The following is a 20,989-nucleotide window of genomic DNA, read 5'->3' as shown; positions in this document are numbered from 1 at the left end:
GCAATAGGTTGTACAGAGCAAGATCCCACAAACAGCAGCCACATGACTTGTTTGATTGATGTAAGTCGAAGGAGAAATATGAGTCAGTCCACATGGGAGGATTGTTCTGCTCCTTGGATGTTGCAATGGGAACATTTATGTTCAATGCATAGGGTGGTTGCAGCTTCAGTTTAATGTCTCATCTGACAGACTGTAATTCCAGTTGTGCAGCACACCCCCTCTACACAGCATGGGTCAACCGAGCGCTTGAGTCTCTGGAGTGAGACTTAAACCCCTGCTGTCCAGACTCAGGTGAGAGTGTTACCCATCTGAGTATTGTTGTCAGCAGCGGTCTGAGCAGTCAGCTGTAGCCATACTGCTCACTTGTACAACATTGAATGGAGGAGATGGAGAGCGAGAAGCACTCATCCTCCATCGTATGTGCACAAATCCCCCCTGCACCTTCAGTGCTTAGTAATATGCCTGGTTGTAGAGTCATAGAGTCATCCAGATGGAAACAGATCCTTCAGTCCAACTAATCCATGTAGACCATGTTCCCAAACTAAACTAGCCCCACCTGTCTGCTCCTGGCCCGTATCCCTCCAAACCCTTCCTATTCATGTGCTTATCCAAATGTCTTTCAAATGTTGCACACATCCACCACTTCCTCTGGTAGTTCATTCCACAAATGAATCGCTTTCTGTGTAAAAAGGTTGCTCCTCATGTCCTTTGCAAAACTTTCTCCTCTTACCTTAATAACATAGCCCCTCATTTTGAACTCCCCCACCCACCCTAAGGAAAAGACCCTTGCTATTCACCTTATCTATGCCCCCTCATGATTTTGTAAAGCTCTATAAGATCACCCCTCAACATTTACGCTCCAGTGCAAAGAAGTTCCAGTCTATCCAGCCAATTTTTATAACTCAAGCGCACTATTCCCACCAACATCCTAATAAATCTTTACTTGAGCCCACTGCAATTTAATAATATTCTTACAATAGCAGGGCAGCCGGAACTGAACACAGGACACCAGAGAAGGCCTATTTTGGGGGTTGGTGGGGTGGTGATGATTATTGCAGAAAAAGTGACAACTTTGGGAGTGTACAAGGTACATCAAGGAACTGATTGCTCTGTGGAGTGGTGACCAGTTTTCAATGACAAAGGCCTTCAGCCAATAGCTATGTGATTGGCTCCCAGGTAGCTCAACAGCTTATGGGTGTAAATGATTCTAGCCAGAAGCCAACGGATCTCAGGAAAGTGAGGTGGAGTCCTCTTCTCTGGACTAAAAGCTAAGGTCTGAAGAAAGCCGGTTTATTTTCCCTCACTACTTGCTGCAAGCAGTTGCTTTTAACCAGTAAATGAGAGACTTTAGAATTTGTGAACCAGTCATTATATGATTGAGGAGCACTAACTACACACAGATCTGCGATTTCAAGGCTGCACATTGACTATCTGGATTACACCTCTTCCCACCCTACCTCCTGCAAAAATGCCATCTCATATTCCCAATTCCTCCACCTCACTGTATCTGCTCCCAGGAGAAGCAGTACCACCACAGAACACACCAGATGGCCTCCTTCTTTAGAGACCGCAATTTCTCTTCCCACATGGTTGAAGATGCCCTCCAACGCATCTCGTCCACATCCTGCACCTCCGCCCTCAGACCCCACCCCTCCAACCGTAACAAGGACAGAACGCCCCTGGTGCTCACCTTCCACCCTACCAACCTTTGCATTAACTGCAACATCCACCGACATTTCCGCCACCTACAAACAGACCCCACCACCACGGATATATTTCCCTCCCCACCCCTTTCCACCTTCCGCAAAGACCGTTCCCTCCGTGACTACCTGGTCAGGTCCACGCCCCCGTACAACCCACCCTCCCGTCCTGGCACCTTCCCCTGCCACCACAGAGATTGCAAAGTCTGTGCCCACACCTCCTCCCTCACCTCAATCCAAGGCCCCAAAGGAGCGTTCCACATCCATCAAAGTTTCACCTGCACATCCACCAATGTCATTTATTGTATCCGTTGCTCCCAATGCGGTCTCCTCTACATTGGGGAGATTGGACGCCTCCTAGCAGAGCGCTTTAGGGAACATCTCCGGGACACCCGCACCAATCAACCACACTGCCTCGTGGCCCAACATTTCAACTCCCCCTCCCACTCTGCCGAGGGCATGGAGGTCCTGGGCTGCTCAACTGCCACTCCCTCACCACCCGATGCCCGGAGGAAGAACGCCTCATCTTCTGCCTCGGAACACTTCAACCCCAGGTCATCAATGTGGACTTCACCAGTTTCCTCATTTCCCCTTCCCCCATCTCACCCCAGTTCCAACCTTCCAGCTCAGCACCACCCTCATGACCTGTCCTACCGGCCTATCTTCCTTTCCACCTATCTGCTCCACCCTCCCCTCTGACCTATCACATGCATCCCCACCCCTATTCACCCATTGTACTCTTTACTACCTTCCCCCAACTTCCCTTCTGACCTATCACCTCCATCCCCACCCCCATTCACCTATTGTACTCTTTGCTACCTTCCCCCACTCTCCTCTCTGACCTATCACCTCCATCCCCACCCCCATTCACCTATTGTACTCTTTGCTACCTTCCCCCACCCTCCTCCCTGACCTATCACCTCCATCCCCACCCCCATTCGCCTATTGTACTCTTTGCTACCTTCCCCCACCCGCCTCTCTGACCTATCACCTCCGTCCCGACTCCCATTCACCTATTGTACTCTTTGCTACCTTCCCCCACCCTCCCCTCTGACCTATCACCTCCATCCCCACCCCCATTCACCTATTGTACTCTTTGCTACCTTCCCCCACCCTCCTCCCTGACCTATCACCTCCATCCCCACCCCCATTCACCTATTGTACTCTTTGCTTCCCTGCCCCACCCTCCCCTCTGACCTATCACCTCCATCCCCACCCCCATTCACCTATTGTACTCTTTGCTACCTTCCTCCACCCTTCCCTCTGACCTATCATCTCCATCCCCACCCCCATTCACCTATTGTACTCTTTGCTACCTTCCTCCACCCTTCCCTCTGACCTATCATCTCCATCCCCACCCCCATTCACCTATTGTACTCTTTGCTACCTTCTCCCACCCTCCCCTCTGACCTATCACCTCCATCCCCACCCCCATTCACCTATTGTACTCTTTGCTACCTTCTCCCACCCTCCCCTCTGACCTATCACCTCCATCCCCACCCCCATTCACCTATTGTACTCTTTGCTACCTTCCCCCACCCTCCCCTCTGACCTATCACCTCCATCCCCACCCCCATTCACCTATTGTACTCTTTGCTACCTTCCTCCACCCTCCCCTCTGACCTATCACCTCCATCCCCACCCCCATTCACCTATTGTACTCTTTGCTACCTTCCCCCACCCTCCCCTCTGACCTATCACCTCCATCCCCACCCCCATTCACCTATTGTACTCTTTGCTACCTTCCCCCACCCTCCCCTCTGACCTATCACCTCCATCCCCACCCCCATTCACCTATTGTACTCTTTGCTACCTTCCCCCACCCTCCCCTGTGACCTATCACCTCCATCCCCACCCCCATTCACCTTTTGTACTCTTTGCTACCTTCCCCCACCCTCCCCTCTGACCTATCATCTCCATCCCCACCCCCATTCACCTATTGTACTCTTTGCTACCTTCTCCCACTCTCCTCTCTGACCTATCACCTCCGCCCCACCCCCATTCACCTATTGTACTCTTTGCTACCTTCCCCCACCCTCCCCTCTGACCTATCACCTCCATTCCCATCCCCATTCAGCTATTGTACTCTTTGCTAACCTCTCCCCAGCACCCCCCCACCCCCTCCCATTTATCTCTCCACCCTGGAGGCTCCCTGCCTCCATTCCTGATGAAGGTCCTTTGCCCGAAACGTCGGTTTTCTGCTCCTCGGATGCCAGCCTGACCTGCTGTGCTTTTCTAGCATCACTCTAACCTAGACATTGACTGCCACAGTTTTTGTAAAATGGACAGGCAGGAGGCTGGAGGAATACAGCAAGCCAGGCACCACTTTCAGGACTGAGGAAGGGTTACGCCTGAAACATCGACTTCTCCACCTCCTGAAGCTGCCTGGCTTGCTGTGTTCTTCCAGCCTCCTGCTTGTCTACTTTGGATTCCAGTAACTGCAGTTTTTTTGTCTCTAACAGTTCTTGTAAATGCAACAATATCTGCAGGTATGTAAATGAAGGCCTTATAATTTCTGACTGTTTTTTTCTAATTTATTCTTGCATGGAATGTCGGTGACCTAGCACTTGTTTACCTTTCCCCAGATGACCATGAGCTGAAGAGCTTGGTATGGCCACTTCTGAGCAACTAAGAGTCTAACCACCTTGCTGTGGGTCTGGAGTCACATGTAGACTAGGCCAGGGACGGTCAGTAGATTTCCTACCATAAAGAGTGTTAGTGAACCAGATGGGTTTAAATACAATCAGTCATAGTTGCCAGAGTCCTCATCAATGAGAGCACCTTGAAATTCCAAATTTATTAACTGAGAGCACAACAGTGTTCTTACTCCATCAGGCATGTCCACAGGGGCTCTTATCAATTTTTATAGATGCACCATAGAAAGCATCCTACCCACACACATCACAGCTTGGTATGGTACCTGGTTTTCCCAAGACCGCAAGAAACTACGGAGAGAGGTGAGCACAGCCCAGTCCATTACCCAAACCAACTTTCCATTCATTGACTCCACCAATTCTTCCCACTGCCTCAGGAAAGCAAGCAAGATATTCAAAGACCCCTCCCATCCCAGTCATACCCTCTCCCACAATCTTCCATCTGGCAGAAGATATAAAAGTTTGAATACATATACGAATAGGTTCAAGAACAGCTTCTTCCCCACTGTTATCAGACTTTTGAAAGGATCTATCAAATGTTGATTCTGATATCTCTCTCTCTCTCTCTCTCTGCACCTTCTCTGTGGCTGTAACACTGTATTCTGCACTCTGTTCTGCTACCCTCATGCACTTTGTATGGTTTGATCTGCCTGTATAGCACATAAAACAACACTTTTCACTGTATCTCAATACGCCAATAAATCAATCAATGAACTACAATTTCACCAATGGCATTAACCCAAGTCTTTGGATTGCTATCAATGTGCCACATCCCTTACTTTGGTTTCAAGGTGAAAATGAGGTTTCAACCTGGTAAAGATACAAGCCACAATTGCGTGCTGAGCAGTGGAAGCAGTGTGCAGCCCACAAAAGGAGATAATGTCACAAGCAGCAGATCAGATTGAAGCTCAGATTGAATATTTGTGGAGAGTTAAGCAACTCACTGAATGTGGAGTCTCCATAAATATCCCCATCCTCAATATTGGGGGAATCCGAACACATCAGTGCAAAAGATAAAACTGAAACATTTGCATCCATCTTCAATTCTGCCTCCTGCTGAAGCCTCCCCCCACTTCCTCGATGCTAGTCTCTCACCAGTATTACTCACTCCAAATGGTATCAGGAAACCACTGACAACGTTGGATTCTGTGAAGGCTATGGGTCCTGACAATGTTCTGGGCTCCAGTACTTGCCTCTCCCCTCGCCAAGCTTTTCCAGTACAATTTCAACTCTATCATTTACCTGACAATGGGGGAAAGTTGCCCAGCTATGTCCAGTACACAAACAGCAGGAGAAGTTCAAATCAGCCAATTACAGCCTTTATCAATTCACATTTGATCATTTGCAAAGTGATGGAGGTGATTGGTGACAGTGTCGTCAAGCAGCATTTGCAAATAAATAACCAGCTCACTGATGCTCAGTTTGAGTTCTTCATGGTCACTAGGCTCCTGAGCTCATTACTGCAGCCTTGAATCAAATTTGGATAAAAGAGGTGAGGTGAGAGTGACTGCCCTTTACACCAAGATCACATTTGACCAAGTGTGGTGTCAAGGGCCTTAGCAAAGCTAGAGTCAATGGTAATCAGGGGGCAAACTCTCCACTGGTTGGAGTCCAGGTATAACATATGACGATGGTTGTGGTTGTTGGAGGTCAGTCATCTCAGCTCCAAAACATCTCTGCAGGGGTTCCTCATGGGAGTGTCCTAGGTCCAACCATTTTCATCAAGCTGCTTCATCAATGATATTCCTTGCGTTAGATGGTCAGAAATGGGGACGTTTGCTGACTTTGTTGGCATTTGCTGCTGTCTTTCTAGCCACCTTCACGATGTGGAAAGGAGCTGGGTGATAAGCCGTAGCAACATTGAGTGAACACGGCAGTGGGATATCTCGGGTAAGTGATTGGGTGGTGAGTATTTCTTTTTTCTACATTTTCTACTATTCATTACTGTTTTATAATATTCTGTTGTGATCCATGGTTCTTATATGATTTTAAACTACTGTTTTCATCAAGAGTTTTAGCTTTTTGCATTCAGGCTCAGAGGATAAGAGTTTAGCTCTTTCTTCCCAGTAGTCTTAAATATAGGGTTCTTTAAGATGAACTGAACATGGCAGGGGAAGCCCAGGCCAGCATTGTGTGGGAATTCCTTGTTGTTTCTGGCCATCTGGATGACCACACCCCCAGGATGTGCTGCCTGTTTAAACAGATTGTGCGCTGAGTCTTGGAACATGAGTGTCAACTCAAGACATGGACAGTACGTCTCTGAGGTGGTCACCCTCCAGACTATGAAGCTGAGGAAATGGATGAGGGAGGCAGGCAGGAAAGCCCCAGAGGGCATCTTGCTTGATGACTGTTCTTCTGTGTTGGAGAATGATGACAATGACGGTTCCTCTGGGCCTCACCGTACTATGCATTCTCCAACTAGGTAGGTAACTCCATCGTGAGGGGTGCAGACAGGTATATCAGCAGCTGAAGACGTGACTCCAGGATGGTCTGTTGTCTCCCTTGGGCCAGGGTCATAGATGTCACTGAATGGCTACAGGGCACCCAAAAGGGGAAGGTGATAAGTCAGAGGTTGTGGTTGACATTGGTACCATTGGTATACGTGGGATGAGGGATGAGGTCTTGCATTGAGAATTTAGGGTGATGAAAATCTGAAATACTCTGTCTGGGAGGATAGTTCATAGATTTCCTACAGTGTGGAAACAGGCCCTTTGGCCCAACAAGTCCACACCAACCATCCAAAGAGTAACCCACCCAGACCCATTTCCCTACCATTCTACATTTATCCCAGACTAATGCGCCTAACCTGCACATCCCTGAACATTATGGGCAATTTAGCCAGGCCGATTCACCCTAACCTGCACATCTTTGGACTGTGGGAGGAAACCGGAGCACTTGGAAAAATCCACGCAGACACGGGGAGAATGTGCAAACTCCACACAGACAGTCATCCAAGGCGGGAATTGAACCCAGCTTCCTGGCGTTGTGAGGCAACAGTGCTAACCATGAGCTAGTTGAGGTAGGAAACCTCACAAAGTTTAACAAGTATGTGGATGGCCACTTGAAGAAAACATTCAAGAGCTGGGAAGTGTGGTTAGGGCAGATAGGTAAGTGCAGACTCAGTAGGCTGAAGAGCTTGTTCTATGCTTTGTGACTCTATGACTCTGTTACTGTACAATGCTGGGCATCATTTGTGATTCCTCAGAATCCATGTTCCAATGCAGCAAGACCTAGACAATATCCATGTTTGGGCTGATAAGTAACTTCTGTGCCACCCAAGTGCCAGGCAATGACCATATCCAAAAAGAGAAAATCTAACCATTGCCCCTTGATGTTCAATGGCATTACCATCATTGAATCCCACACCATGAACATGCTGGGGATTACCATTAGCCAGAAATTGAACTCGACCAGCCCATATGTATTGTGACTACAGCAGCAAGTCTTGTAGCTTAGAGTGGTGTTGGAAAAGCACAGCAGGTCGGGCAGCATCCGAGGAGCAGGAAAATTAATGTTTCAGGCAAAAGCCCTTCATTAGGAATGAAGACAGGGAGCCTTCGGAGTGGAGAGATAAATGGGAGGGGGGGTGGGACAAAGGTGATAGGACAAAGGGGAGGGTGGAGCAGATAGGTGGGAAGGGAGATTGGCAGGTAGGACAGGTCATGAGGACGGTGCTGAGCTGGCAGGTTGGAAATGGGGTAAGGTGGGGGGAAGGGAAATGAGGAAACTGGTGAAGTCCACATTGATGCCCTGGGGTTGAAGTGTTCTGAGGCAGAAGATGAGGCGTTCTTCCTCTAGGTGTCGGGTGGTGAGGGAGCGGCGGTGAAGAAGGCCCAGGACCGGCATGTCCTTGGCAGAGTGGGAGGGAGAGTTGAACTGTTCACCCATGGGGCAGTGGGGTTGGTGCGGGTGTCCCAGAGATGTTCCCTAAAGCGCTCTACTAGGAAGCATCCAGTCTCCCCAATATAGAGGAGATCGCATCAGGAACAATGGATATAATAAATGACATTGGTGGATGTGCAGGTGAAACTTTGATGGATGTGGAAGGCTCCTTTGGGGCCTTGGATGGAGGTGAGGGAGGAGGTGTGGGCACAGGTTTTGCAATCCCTGCGGTGGCAGGGGAAGGTGCCAGGAAGGGAGGGTGGGTTGTTGGGGGCGTGGACCTGACCAGGTAGTCATGGAGGGAACAATCTTTGTGGGAAGCGGAAAGTGGTGGGGAGGGAAATATATCCCTGGGTGGTGGGGTCCGTTTGTAGGTGGTGGAAATGTCAGCGGATGATACAGTTTATGCGAAGGTTGGTAGGGTGGAAGTTGAGGACCCGGGGGGTACTGTCCTTGTTTCGGTTGGAGGGGTGGGGTTTGAGGGCGGAGGTGTGGGATATGGATGAGGTGTGTTGGAGGGCATCTTCAACCACGTGGGAAGGGAAATTGCTGTCTTTAAAGAAGGAGGCCATCTGGTGTGTTCTGTGGTAGACCTGGTCCTCCTGGGAGCAGATACGGCAGAGGCAGAGGAATTGGGAATACGGGATAACATTTTTGCAGGAGGTAGGGTGGAAGAGGTCAAGTCGGTCATCATTGATGGAGATCGAGAGGTCCAGGAAGGGGAGGCAGGTGTCAGAGATGGTCCAGGTAAATTTAAGGTCAGGGTGAAATGTGTTGGTGAAGTTGATGAACTGCTCAACCTCCTCGCGGGAGCACGAGGTGGCACCAATGCAGTCATCAATGTAGTGGAGGAAGAGGTGGGGAGTAACTATGGAAGATGGACTGTTCTACGTAGCCGACAAAGAGACAGACATAGCTGGGACCCATACGGGTGCCCATGGCCACCCCTTTGGTCTGGAGGAAGTGTGAGGATTCGAAGGAGAAATTGTTAAGGGTGAGGACCAGTTCAGCCAAACCAATGAGAGTGTCAGTGGAATGGTACTGTTAGGGATGTCAGGAGAGGAAGAAATGAAGGGCTTAGAGGCCCTGGTCATGACGAATGGAGGTGTAGAGTGATTGGATGTCCAAGTCTTGTAGTCAGGCTTGGAAACCATTAGTAAGCAACTCAACAAACAATACCCCAGAGCCTGTCCACCACCTCCAGGTTACACATCAGGTGTGTAATGGAATACTCCCCACATGTCTGGATGACTGTAGCTCCTGTAATACTCAAGAAGCTTGATACCATCTAGAACAAAGCAGCCCACTTGCTTGGCACCACATCTACCAATCTCTTTTATCCACGTGTGGATGGCATGGTGGCTCAATGATGAGCACTGCTGCCTCACAGCACCAGGGTCCCAGGTTCAAGTCCCACCTTGGCCAACTGTCTGTGTGGAGTTTGCACATTCTCCCCGTGTCTGTGTGGGTTTCCTCCAGGTGCTCCGGTTTCCTCCCACAGTCCAAAGATGTGCAGGTTAGGTGAATTGGCCATGCTAAAATTGCTCATTGTGTGTATATAATAGGTGGCTTAGTCAGGGGAAATGTAGAGCAATAGGGTAGGGGAATGGGTCTGGGTGGGTTACTCTTCAGAGGGTTGGTGTGAACTTAATGGGCCGAAGGGCCTGTTTCCACACTGTATGGGTTCTATGTTGGGCCAAATGGCCTGTTTCCACACTGTAGGGATTCTATGATTTACTTTGTTCACCACTGGTGTACTGCGGCAGAAAGGTAAAAACAATGACTGTAGATGCTGGAAACCAGATTTTGGATTCGTGGTGCTGGAAGAGCACAGCAGTTCAGGCAGCGTCCAAGAAGCAGTAAAATCGACGTTTTGGGCAAAAGCCCTTCATCAGGAATTATTCAGGAAATATGTACTGAGTATACAAAATGCCCTGAAGTAACTCAGCAGTCTGTTCCAGCAAACCCTTGACCTATCCCATTCAGAAAGATAATGACAGCAGATACATGGGAATACCCCTGCCTACAAGTTCCCCTCCAAGCCACTCACCATCCTGACTTGGAAACATATCACACTTCCTTCAAGGGTTGCAGGGTCAAAATCCTGGAATTCCCTCTCAGGGCATTGTGGGTATCCCCATCCGGGAAGGATTGCACTGGTTGAAGAAAGCAACTCACTGCCACTTTCACCATGGCAATCGGAGTCACTAATAAATGCTGGCCCAGCCAACGACACCCACATCCCATAAATGAATAGTTTCTTAAAATGGTTACTTAGTACTGCTGGGACAATCTGGAGGGTGGGCAGAGCTTAACATGATTTTATCTCTCACAACCCCATCTGCAGTTTCGGTAAAACCCAGTCAGGGGGTACTTTAGTTCACTGTTCAGTCTGCAGCCTTCTACGCTGTTGCCTCACAACACTTTTCATAAGGTTTCCACCTGGTGACACCTCTGCTCAAGGTCAGTATCTAACTCCACAGCAATTCTTTCACGTTTAGAGAGGACCTCCAACTTCTCAAGGTAAGGGAGGGGAATCATAGAATCCCTACAGTGTGGAAACAGGCCCTTCAGCCCAACAAGTCCACACCGACCGTCTGAAGGGTATCCCACCAGATCCATTCCCCTACCCTATATTTACCCCTGACTAACACACCGAACCTACACATCCCTGAACAGCGTGGCCAATCCATCCTAACCTGCACATCTTTGGACTGTGCGAGGGAACCGGAGCACCTGGAGGAAACCCACGCAAACATAGGGAGAATGTGCACACTCTATACAAACAGTGTAGAACTCAGATCCTTGGCACCGTGAGGCAGCATTGCTAACCACTGAGCCATCGTGCAGCCCCAAAGGGGAGGTGCTGCTGCAATATTTTCTTGTGAAAGTTCCTGCTTGTAGGGAAGGAGGATGGGCTCCCACACATCTGGAGGAATTCTTCCTGGAAAACCTGTTCATGGACTCAGTGCAATCCATCACCGAGGTGATTTGGCAGGAGTGTTTTCATATCCTTCTGTACACCCTAAAGGCTTCAGATGTTCTGATTTAAGAGGGTACCAATTAGTTTCTGCTAATTAAGAGAGAGCTGAAGACCTTTACTTATCGATAAAAGCTAGAGCATAGAAAATGTTAAGGTAGAGAGAGAGAGAAGTGGAGACACTATTTGGCCTTCATTGAAAGCAGATTGAGTCAGACCAGGGAGGAGGCCTGATGCCCCTCATATTAGAGATGAGTTCCAACAAAGAGTCACTGAACTCAAAACATTGACTCTGCTCTTTATTATCCTCATGGATGCTGCCTGACCTGCTGTGTTTTGCCAGCAATTTTTGTTTTTGTTTTAGATAGAGATAAAGAGTCATAGAGTACAGCACGGAAGCAGACTCTTCAGTCCAAATACGTCCATGCCAACCAGATATCCTAACCTAATCTAGTCCCACCTGCCAGCACTCGGCCCATATCCTTCCAAATCCTTCCTATTCATATACCCATCCAGATGCCTTTTAAATGTTGCAATTGTATCAGCCTCCACCACTTCTTCTGGCAGCTCATTCCATACACGTACCACCCTCTGGATGAAGAAGTTGCCCCTTAGGTTTGTCACCCTAAACCTATGCCCTCTAGTTTTGGACTTCCCCTCCCCAAGGAAAAGACTTTGTCTATTTATCCTGTTCATGCTCTTCATGGTTTTATAAACCTCTATAAGGTCACCTCCCAGCCTCCGACGCTCCAGGGAAAACAGCCCCAGCCTATTCAGCCTCTCCCTATAGCTCAAATCCTCCAACCCTGGCAACATCCTTGTAAATTTTTTCTGAACCCTTTCAAGATTCACAACATCCCACAACATGACCTCCCAACTCCTGTACTCAATACTCTGACCAATAAAGGAAAGCATACCAAACGCCTTCTTCACTATCCTATCTACCTGCAACTCCACTTTCAAGGAGCTATGACCTGTACTCCAAAGTCTCTTTGTTCAACAACACTCCCCAGGACTTCACCATTAAGTGTATAAGTCCTGTTAAGATTTGCTTTCCCAAAATGCAGCACCTCTCATTTATCTGAATTAAACTCCATCTGCCCCTCCTCAGCCCATTGACCCGTCTGGTCCAGATCCTGTTGTAATCTGAGGTAACCTTCTTCACTGTCCACTGCACCTTCAATTTTGGTGTCATCTGTAAACTTACTAACTATACCATTTAAGTGCACATCCAAATCATTTATATAAATGATGAAAAGCAGTGGACCCAGGACTGATCCTTGTGACACTCCACTGGTCACAGGCCTCCAGTCTGAAAAACAACCCTCCACAACCACCCTCTGTCTTCTACCTTTGAGCCAGTTCTGTATCCAAATGGCTAGTTCTCCCTGTATTCCATGAGATCTAACTTTCCTAACCAATCTCCCATGGGGAACCTTGTCGAACAGCTTATTGAAGTTCATATACATCATATCCACTACTCTGCCTTCATCAATCCTCTTTGTTACTTCTTCAAAAGACTCAATCAAGTTCGTGAGACATGATTTCCCACGCACAATTCCATGTTGATTATGCCTATTCAGTCCTTGCCTTTCCAAATACATGTACATCCTGTCCCTCAGGATTCCCTCCAACAACTTGCCCACCATCAACGTCAGGCTCACCGGTCTATAGTCCCCTGGCTTGTCCTTACCACCCTTCTTAAACAGTGGCACCACGTTAGGCAACCTCCAGTCTTCCGGCACCTCACCTATGACTATCGATGATACAAATATCTCAGTAAGAGGCCCAGCAATCACTTCTCTAGCTTCCCACAGAGTTCTAGGATGCACCTAATCAGGCCCTGGGGATTTATCCACTTTTATATGTTTCAAGACATCCAGCACTTCCTCCTCTGTTATATGGGCATTTTTCAAGATGTCACCATCTATTTCCCTACATTCGACATCTTCCATATCCTTTTCCACAGTAAACACTGATGCAAAATACTCGTTTACTATCTCCCCCAACTCCTGTGGCTCCACACAAAGGCTGCCTTGCTGATCTATGAGGGGCCCTATTCTCTCCTGAGTTACCCTTTTGTCCTTAATGTATTTATAAAATCCTTTTGGATCCTTCTTAATTCTATTTGCCGAAGCTATCTCATGTCCCCTTTTTGCCCTCCTGATTTCCCTCTTAAGTATACTCCTACCTCCTTTATACTTTTCTAAGGATTCACTCAATCTATCCTGTCTATAGGTAGAAAGTGAGGACTGCAGATGCTGGGGATCAGAGTTGAGAGTGTGACAGCGGGTCAGGCAACATCCGAGAGCAGGAGAATTGACATTTCGGGCATTAGCCTTTCATCAAGAATGAGGCTTGTGGGTCTGGGGGCTGAGAGATAAATGGGAGGGAGGTGGTGCTGGGAGGAAGGTAGCGGGGAATGCAATAGGCAGGTAAAGGTAAGGGAGAAGGTGATAGGTCGGAGAGGAAGGTGGAGTGGATCAATGGGAAAGGTGATGGACAAGTCAGGAGGACGGTGCCAATTTGATGGCTTAGGACTGGGATAATGTGGGGGGAGGGGAAATGAGGAAACTGTTGAAATCCACATTTATTCCATGTGGTTGCAGGGTCCCAAAGCAGAATATGAGACGTTCCTCCTCCAGGTGTCGGGTGGTAGGGGTTTGGCGATGGAGGAGACCCAGGACCTGCATGTTCTTGACAGAGTGGGACCGGGAGTTGAAGTATTCAGCGACGGGGTGATGGGATTGGTTAGTGCGGGTATCCCGAAGATATTCTGTGAAACAATCCCCAAGTAGGTGTCCTGTCTCCTGATGTAAAGAAGACCACATCAGGTACAATGGATACACTAGATGACATTGGTGGAGGTACAGGGAAATTTCTGTCGGACATGGAAGGATTCTTTGGAGACTTGGACGGAGGTGAGGGGAGTGGTGTGGGTGCAGGTTTTACAGTTCCTGCGTGGCAGGGAAGGTGCCGGGAGTCGGGTGTGGGCTGCTGAAGGTCGTGGACCTGACAAGGGAGTTGCGGAGGGAATGGTCTCTCTGAAATGCTGGTAGGGATGGGAAGGGAAATATATCTCTGGTGATGGGGTCTGTTTGTAGGTGGCAGAGGATGATGCGATATATGCAGAGGGTCCTCATGTTCCATCCCACCAACCTCTGCTATCCTTTATCAAAAATGCCACTCCCCCTCCCCTCTTGCCTCCCTTTCTATCCTTCCTGTAGCATTTGTATCCTGAACATTAAGCTGCCAGTCCTGTCCATCCCTGAGCCACATTTCTGTAATTGCTATGATATCCCAGTCCCATGTTCCTAACCATGCCCTAAGCCTTCCCTGTTAGGCCACTTGCATTGAAATAAATGCAGTTTAATTTATCAGTCCTATCTCGTTCTCTGCTTTGCCCCTGTCTGCCCAGACTGATTCGTTCCTTTTACTGGATTAGTGGTGCTGGAAGGGCACAGCAGTTCAGGCAGCATCCAACGAGATTTCGCTGCTCGTTGGATGCTGCCTGAACTGCTGTACTCTTCCAGCACCACTAATCCAGTATTTGATTTTCAGCATCTGCAGTCATTGTTTTTACCTTGATTCATTCCTTTTCCCTACTGTACCAGTTGAGATCTCCAGCCTTCATAGTTCATTGTTTTATTTTGGGTTCTCCAGAGTGGCCTAGGTGAAGACAGATGAGCCGGACAGCTGGCAGGTACCAATGAGTAAGGCAAAGATTGGGGAGAAGCATATGAGGCTAAAATCAGAGAGTTTTCAAGGATGGGTTAGCTTTCTGCAGAAGAGCTTTAACTGGATCAAGCAACCCGAGAGTCTTGGAACCTATGGGGAGAGAATTTTAAAATATGAGATTTTAGAGGAACTATGATACAACTAATCATACATTGAGAAAATATCTTACTTGTTACGTATGGATAGCAAAACTATGCTATTGTAAATTACTAATGCACACAGTTACAGCAAGCCACCCAGGAAAGAGGGAGGCCATGGCTCAGAAGTATTAGTGCTGGACTGTAGATCCCGATAACATTCTGGGGACTGGGTTTGAATCCCACCACAGCAGATGGTGGGATTTCAATTCAATAAATATCTGGAATTAAGAATGTAATGATGACTATGAATCCATTGCCAATTGTCGGAAAACCCCATCTAGTTCACTCATGCCCTTTAGTGAAGGGAACTTCCATCCTTACCTGGTCTGGCCTACATGTGACTCCAGACCCACAGCAATGTGCTTGGCTCTTAACTACTCTCTGAAATGGCCGAGCAAGCCACCTGTTCAAAAGCAATTAGGAATGGGCAATAAATGCCGGTCTAGCCAGTGACACCCATGCCCCACGATTGAATAATTTTTAAAAATGTTGATGTGAGATACTGGACTGACTTATATCTTTTGACATCTAAAACTTTATACTGCATGTTACTTTTTAAACGTTTAAACAAATGGTCAGAAAATCATAAGTTTCCAATAAATTGCTGCCTACTGAGGATTGCTCAGTTAAGGCAAAGTCCAATTCACCCAGAAGTTATAAATTAATTGATGTGAAGCCAGTTTCCAATGCACTGATTCTGTTAATGACTTGATAGCACTCATTCACCTCAGATATTTCTATTGTAATATGAGTGTCATTGGGCCATCTACAGGAAGGGACAGAATCTTCAATGAAGATGGGTGCAGTTTGAATGGGAATCTTGCTGCAAATTTCTAACTCGACTCAATTGGAGCAATTTAACTTCTTCGTCAGAATGTCATAGGTTTGAAATTCATTCTGGGGCATGCAAAATCTCTGAAACAAATTGAAATAAGAAAATGATAAATACCCTTAAAAGTGAAAAGAAAAATGAAAAAAAGAAATATGGGGGTGAAAATCAAGAAAACTGAAAAAGGGTCTCTGGTCCCAAAACGTTAACTCTGCTTTCTCTCCATAGATGCTGCCAGACCTGTGGAATCTTTCCAGCAGTTTCTGATTTTGTTTCTGATTTCCAGCATCTACAGCTTTTTGGGGTTTTGCTTAAGATTTAAAAACTGTTAATTAAAGCAGAAGTTTTTTGATTGTTAGTTTTGATTTTTTGCAAAAACATATGTGCATGCACATTTTACAATCTTCAAGGTGAGCATGCCTAGTTGGAATTTATCATTGGATTATTAGTGTCAACAGGCACTCTCTTTTGGTTAAAAAAGACAATTACCATAATTCTGTTTATGTGGGTTAAACACAAATGCTATTATGCAGTATTTCACACAAAGTAACTCCTGCCCCCTTAGTCCATACTATCCTTCTGATTGTTCTACGTGACAGAAGAATAACTTCAATTTGACTTCCTTCCTCAATCTCTTCTGGAGGTCAAAACGTAGCTAGTAAACGGCTGTCAGTTGTCGGCTCAGTTGGTTTGTTTAGATTAGATTTGGTTTGATTTATTGTAGTCCTGTATGCCTAAGAACAGTGAAAGCTTTGTTTGCAAGCAGTACAGGCAGATCATGTTAGGCAAGGACATACAGCCATCGAGTGCTTAGACAGAGTGAGGTTTACAGGTTGCATTGTACAGGATGTGTGTGAAGCAAGATCAATATTGGCAAGATCAATATTATTTGAAGTTGGAGAGTCCATTCATCAGTCTAATAATGGTAGGGAAGAAGCTGTTCTTGAACCTGTTGGTGCGTGTGTTCAAGCTTCTTTCCTTGATTCTCAGGAAGACCGATCTGATATCTGCAGCAGTGATGGAAGGAACAGGTATGTCCAGGGCTATTGGGGTAATTGACACCCACCATATTATGGTCACTCTTCCCCAGAGGAGCTTGCATTACAATGTAGTTAATTAATCCTCTCTCATTACACAGTACCCATTCTAAGATGGCTTGCTCTCCAGTTAGTTTCTCGACATATTAGTCAAGGAAACCATACCTCATACATTTTAGGAAACCCTCCTCCATCACATTGCTGTCAGTTTGGTTAGTCCAGTCAATATGTAGATGGAAATCACCCATAATAACTGGCGAACCTTTCCAGTACATATCTCTCATTTCCTGTTTGATACAATCCCCAACATCACAACCACTGTTTAGTGGTCTGTACACAACTCCCACTAGCACCTTTTTTCCCTTTGGTGTTCCGCAGTTCCAAACATACTGATTCCACAATGTCCAGTTAAATGTCCTCCCTTACTATTGCACTAATACACTCCTTAACTAGTAATGCTACCCCACCTCCCCTTCCTTTCTATCTGTCTTTCCTGAAAATTAAATAACCCTGAACTTCGGGTTCCCATCATTGGTCACCCTGGAGCTAGGTCTCTGTGATCCCAATCACATCATATCAATTAATATCTCTGTTCTCGCAGTTAATTCATCCACCTGCTTACAAAAGCTCTTCACATTGAGGCACAGAGTCTTCAGACTCATCTTTTTGATATTTATTGCCCTTTTAGAATCATGGTGTAATGTGGCCCTTTTTGATTTTTGTCTTTGGTTTCTCTGCCTTCCACTTTCATGTTTTCCCCGCCCTGTCCTTTGTTTCTGTCCCCACATTACTCCCCTCTGACTTCCTGCATTGGTTCCCATCCCCCTGCCATATTAGTTTAAACCCTCCTCAGCAATACGAGCAAACACTCCCCTCTAGGACATTGGTTCCAGGTACAGAGTGTCCGATCCCACCTCCTGCAGAACTGGTTCCAGTATCCTAGGAATTTGAATCCCTCTCTCTTGCACCATCCTTCAAGCCATGTATTTATCCTAGCTACCCTGCCATTCCTACTCTGACCAGCATGTGGCTCTGGTAGCAATCCCAAGCTTACTACCTTTGAAGTCCTACTTTTTAGTTCAACTCCTAACTCCCTACTTTCAGCTTGTAGGACTTGATCTCATTTTCTTATCTTTATCGTAGGCACCATGTCAGCTGGCTGTTCACCTCCCCCCTCCAGAATGTCCTGCAGCCGCTCAGGGACATCCTTGATCCTTGCACCAGGGAGGCAACATACCATGTCATTTGCGGCCACAGAAACGCCTATCTATTCCCCTTATGATTGAATCCCCTATCACCCCCATAACTCTGCCACTCTTTTTCCTGCCCTCCTGTACAGCAGAGCCAGCCATAGTACCATGAACCTTGCAGCTGCCTTCCCCTGGTGAGTCATCTCCCCCAACAGTATCCAAAACGGTATATCGGTTTTGGAGGGAGATGACCGCAGGGGACACCAGCTCTGCCTGCCTACTCTTCCCCTGTCTGTTGGTCACCCATTCCCGATCTTCCTCAGTAATCTTTATCTGCGGTGAAACCGACTTACTGAAAGTACTATCCCCGATTCCCTCAACCTAATGGATGCTCCAAAGTGAATCCAGCCGCAGCTCGAGAGCAGTGAAGTGGTCAAACAGGAGCTGGGTATACTTCCTGCACATCAGAAATGTCCCTGAATTCCCACTTCACACAGGAGGAGCGTGGCACAGGTCTGGAACCTCCCACCATGGCTTAACCCTTAATTTAACAACAGTAGCAAAACAAAGACAAAACACAGTGGCTCAGTGGTTAGCACTGCTGCCTCACAGCACCAGGGACCTGGGTTCGATTCCACCCTTGGTCGACTGTCCGTGTGGAATTTGCACATTCTCCTCATGTCTTTGTGGGTTTCCTCTGGATGCTCAGGTTTCCTCCTACAGTCCTAAGATGTACTGGTTCAGGTGGATTGGCCATGCTAAATTACCTGTAGTGCCCAGGGATGTGTAGGTTAGGTGAATTAGCCATGGGAAACATAAGGTTACAGAGATAGTAGAGAGGTGAGTCTGGGTGGGGGTTGAAGAGTGTGGTGCTAGAAAAGCACAGCCAGTCAGGCAGCATCTGAGGAGCAGTAGAATCGATGTTTCAGATAAAGCCCTTCATCAGGAATGAGATGCTCTTTGGAGAGTTGGTATGGACTTGTGGAGCTGAATAGCCTGTTTCCACATTATAGGGATTCTATGAAAGTAAGAGAGAAGGAAAAACTACTCACCAGTCACTCACTTAGCTGCTGCCTGTGACTTCCCCTTTACCCTCGTGTCTTTAGCAGCTGTTGTAGTTTGCTCCTTCTCTGACTGCATTACCTCATTGCTACTTAGCCTCCTCACCAAAAGCCAGTATTCACTTAAACCAACACTTAAACCTTCAGTAGCACTTCAATCACAAAGCTGCCCTTCTCAAAATGGCTGCTTTGCTGTAGTTTACCTTCCTTTTATTCACTCCTGGGCAGTGACTGAAACAACTCCTCCCAGAATCCTTCTCAGCAGGGTAAACAAAATTCGAAAGATGAGAAGTCTAGAACAGAGAGTGTGATGTTATTTTTCTCACAGTCCTTTAGGTTTTTGCAATGCTGATATACTCCTGTCTGTAGGATGATGGCTGTTCTTTGATTTGTCACAAAGCAAGTCCTTTTTTTTCTAAAAACTGTTCCTTTGCTCAAGGATACTCTTTCCTTGATTCTTCTTTCAGAAATGTAATAAACCAGGCTGGGTTCCGATCAGTCTGGTTTGGTATAGAGATGAAAGGGATTTTGAGAGGCCTTTTGTTTATATGTAAACAGATGAGACTTCAGGCCAAAGTGGTCATGTTTCAGAAGTGACCTATATAAAGAAAGGGGAGTGGTCACCTCTCTAGCTGAGCTGAGCAGTTTAGTTCAGTCTGAACTGGTGAGGAGTTCAACAAGTGAGTTGTGTGGAAACTCTCCCTCTCTCTTTCTGCCCTTTAACTTCAACCTGTAAGCATGTGTTCCATTTCTACTGGGTTTTAAAGGGAGTTTGCTTATTGGGACTGATGTGTATATTTGGGAACAGTCTAGTTTGGATAGGGTGAATTCTGTAGGGGTTCTTTATTCTGTTCTTTGTGTTTCATTGTGTAATTTTCTGAACAAATTGCAAAGTTATTGTTTGGGAGTACCTGCTTAAGAATGTTTTGAGTGGTCCAGCCTAGTCCATAACAGATTCGATGGTTGATCAGGTTAATTTGGTCTTTTCATGTAGAAGTTCTTTCTTTTAAAATTTCTTGGTTTTCTAACTTTTTCTTTCACAGAGAGAGATATAGATGCAATCTTTTGGTATGCATGTACTAGATGTTGTTTTCAACTCTCCGGTTCTTGTGACCACGTAACACACTTTAGCTCAATAATCAGAGGGCTGTTGCCAAGCAGAATTTCCGTAACTCGAAAGACCCACTGTGGTGTTCAGTCTCATACTCCCTGTCTTACTGTGACAAAAAGCAACATGGTATTGTACAGCTCAATAATATACACAGCACTTGATTTTCAAATTGAATATAGAATTTCAGTTTATAATCCACAAAAGTGATCCTGTACTGTGCAAATAAAAGTTATGCATCTAACATTTGGTTTTATTTTAATGTGTAAAAGGGGAATGTGACAATACCGATTGCATATTCTCATTGTTCTACCCTTTTTCACAGGAGATTTACTGTGATGAAGGTGGAAGGACTACACGTTGTGGTAAGTGAAATGGTTCCCATGATGGAATACAAAGCACAGCTATTATATAATTTGACGTGAAATGTATACAATTAATCATCATTATGATATGGTGGGCTAGGTTAAAATATGCTGTTTGATATGAATTTCTGGTTCACAGTCTTGCAATCATCAAGGAGATGTACACATTGGTAAAATTGCATAAATTGAATAGAAATATGTGAAATTTTGGGGCAGGCTATTGGAGTGGCACAGTGGGTCAGTGGTGAGCACTGCTACCTCACAGTGCCAGGGACCCCAGTTCAATTTTGGAGTTTGCACATTCT

This window comes from Chiloscyllium punctatum, chromosome 38 (assembly GCF_047496795.1).
Source record: "Chiloscyllium punctatum isolate Juve2018m chromosome 38, sChiPun1.3, whole genome shotgun sequence".
Classification (NCBI taxonomy): Eukaryota; Metazoa; Chordata; class Chondrichthyes; order Orectolobiformes; family Hemiscylliidae; genus Chiloscyllium; species Chiloscyllium punctatum.
Note: the sequence above shows the minus strand (reverse complement) of the source record.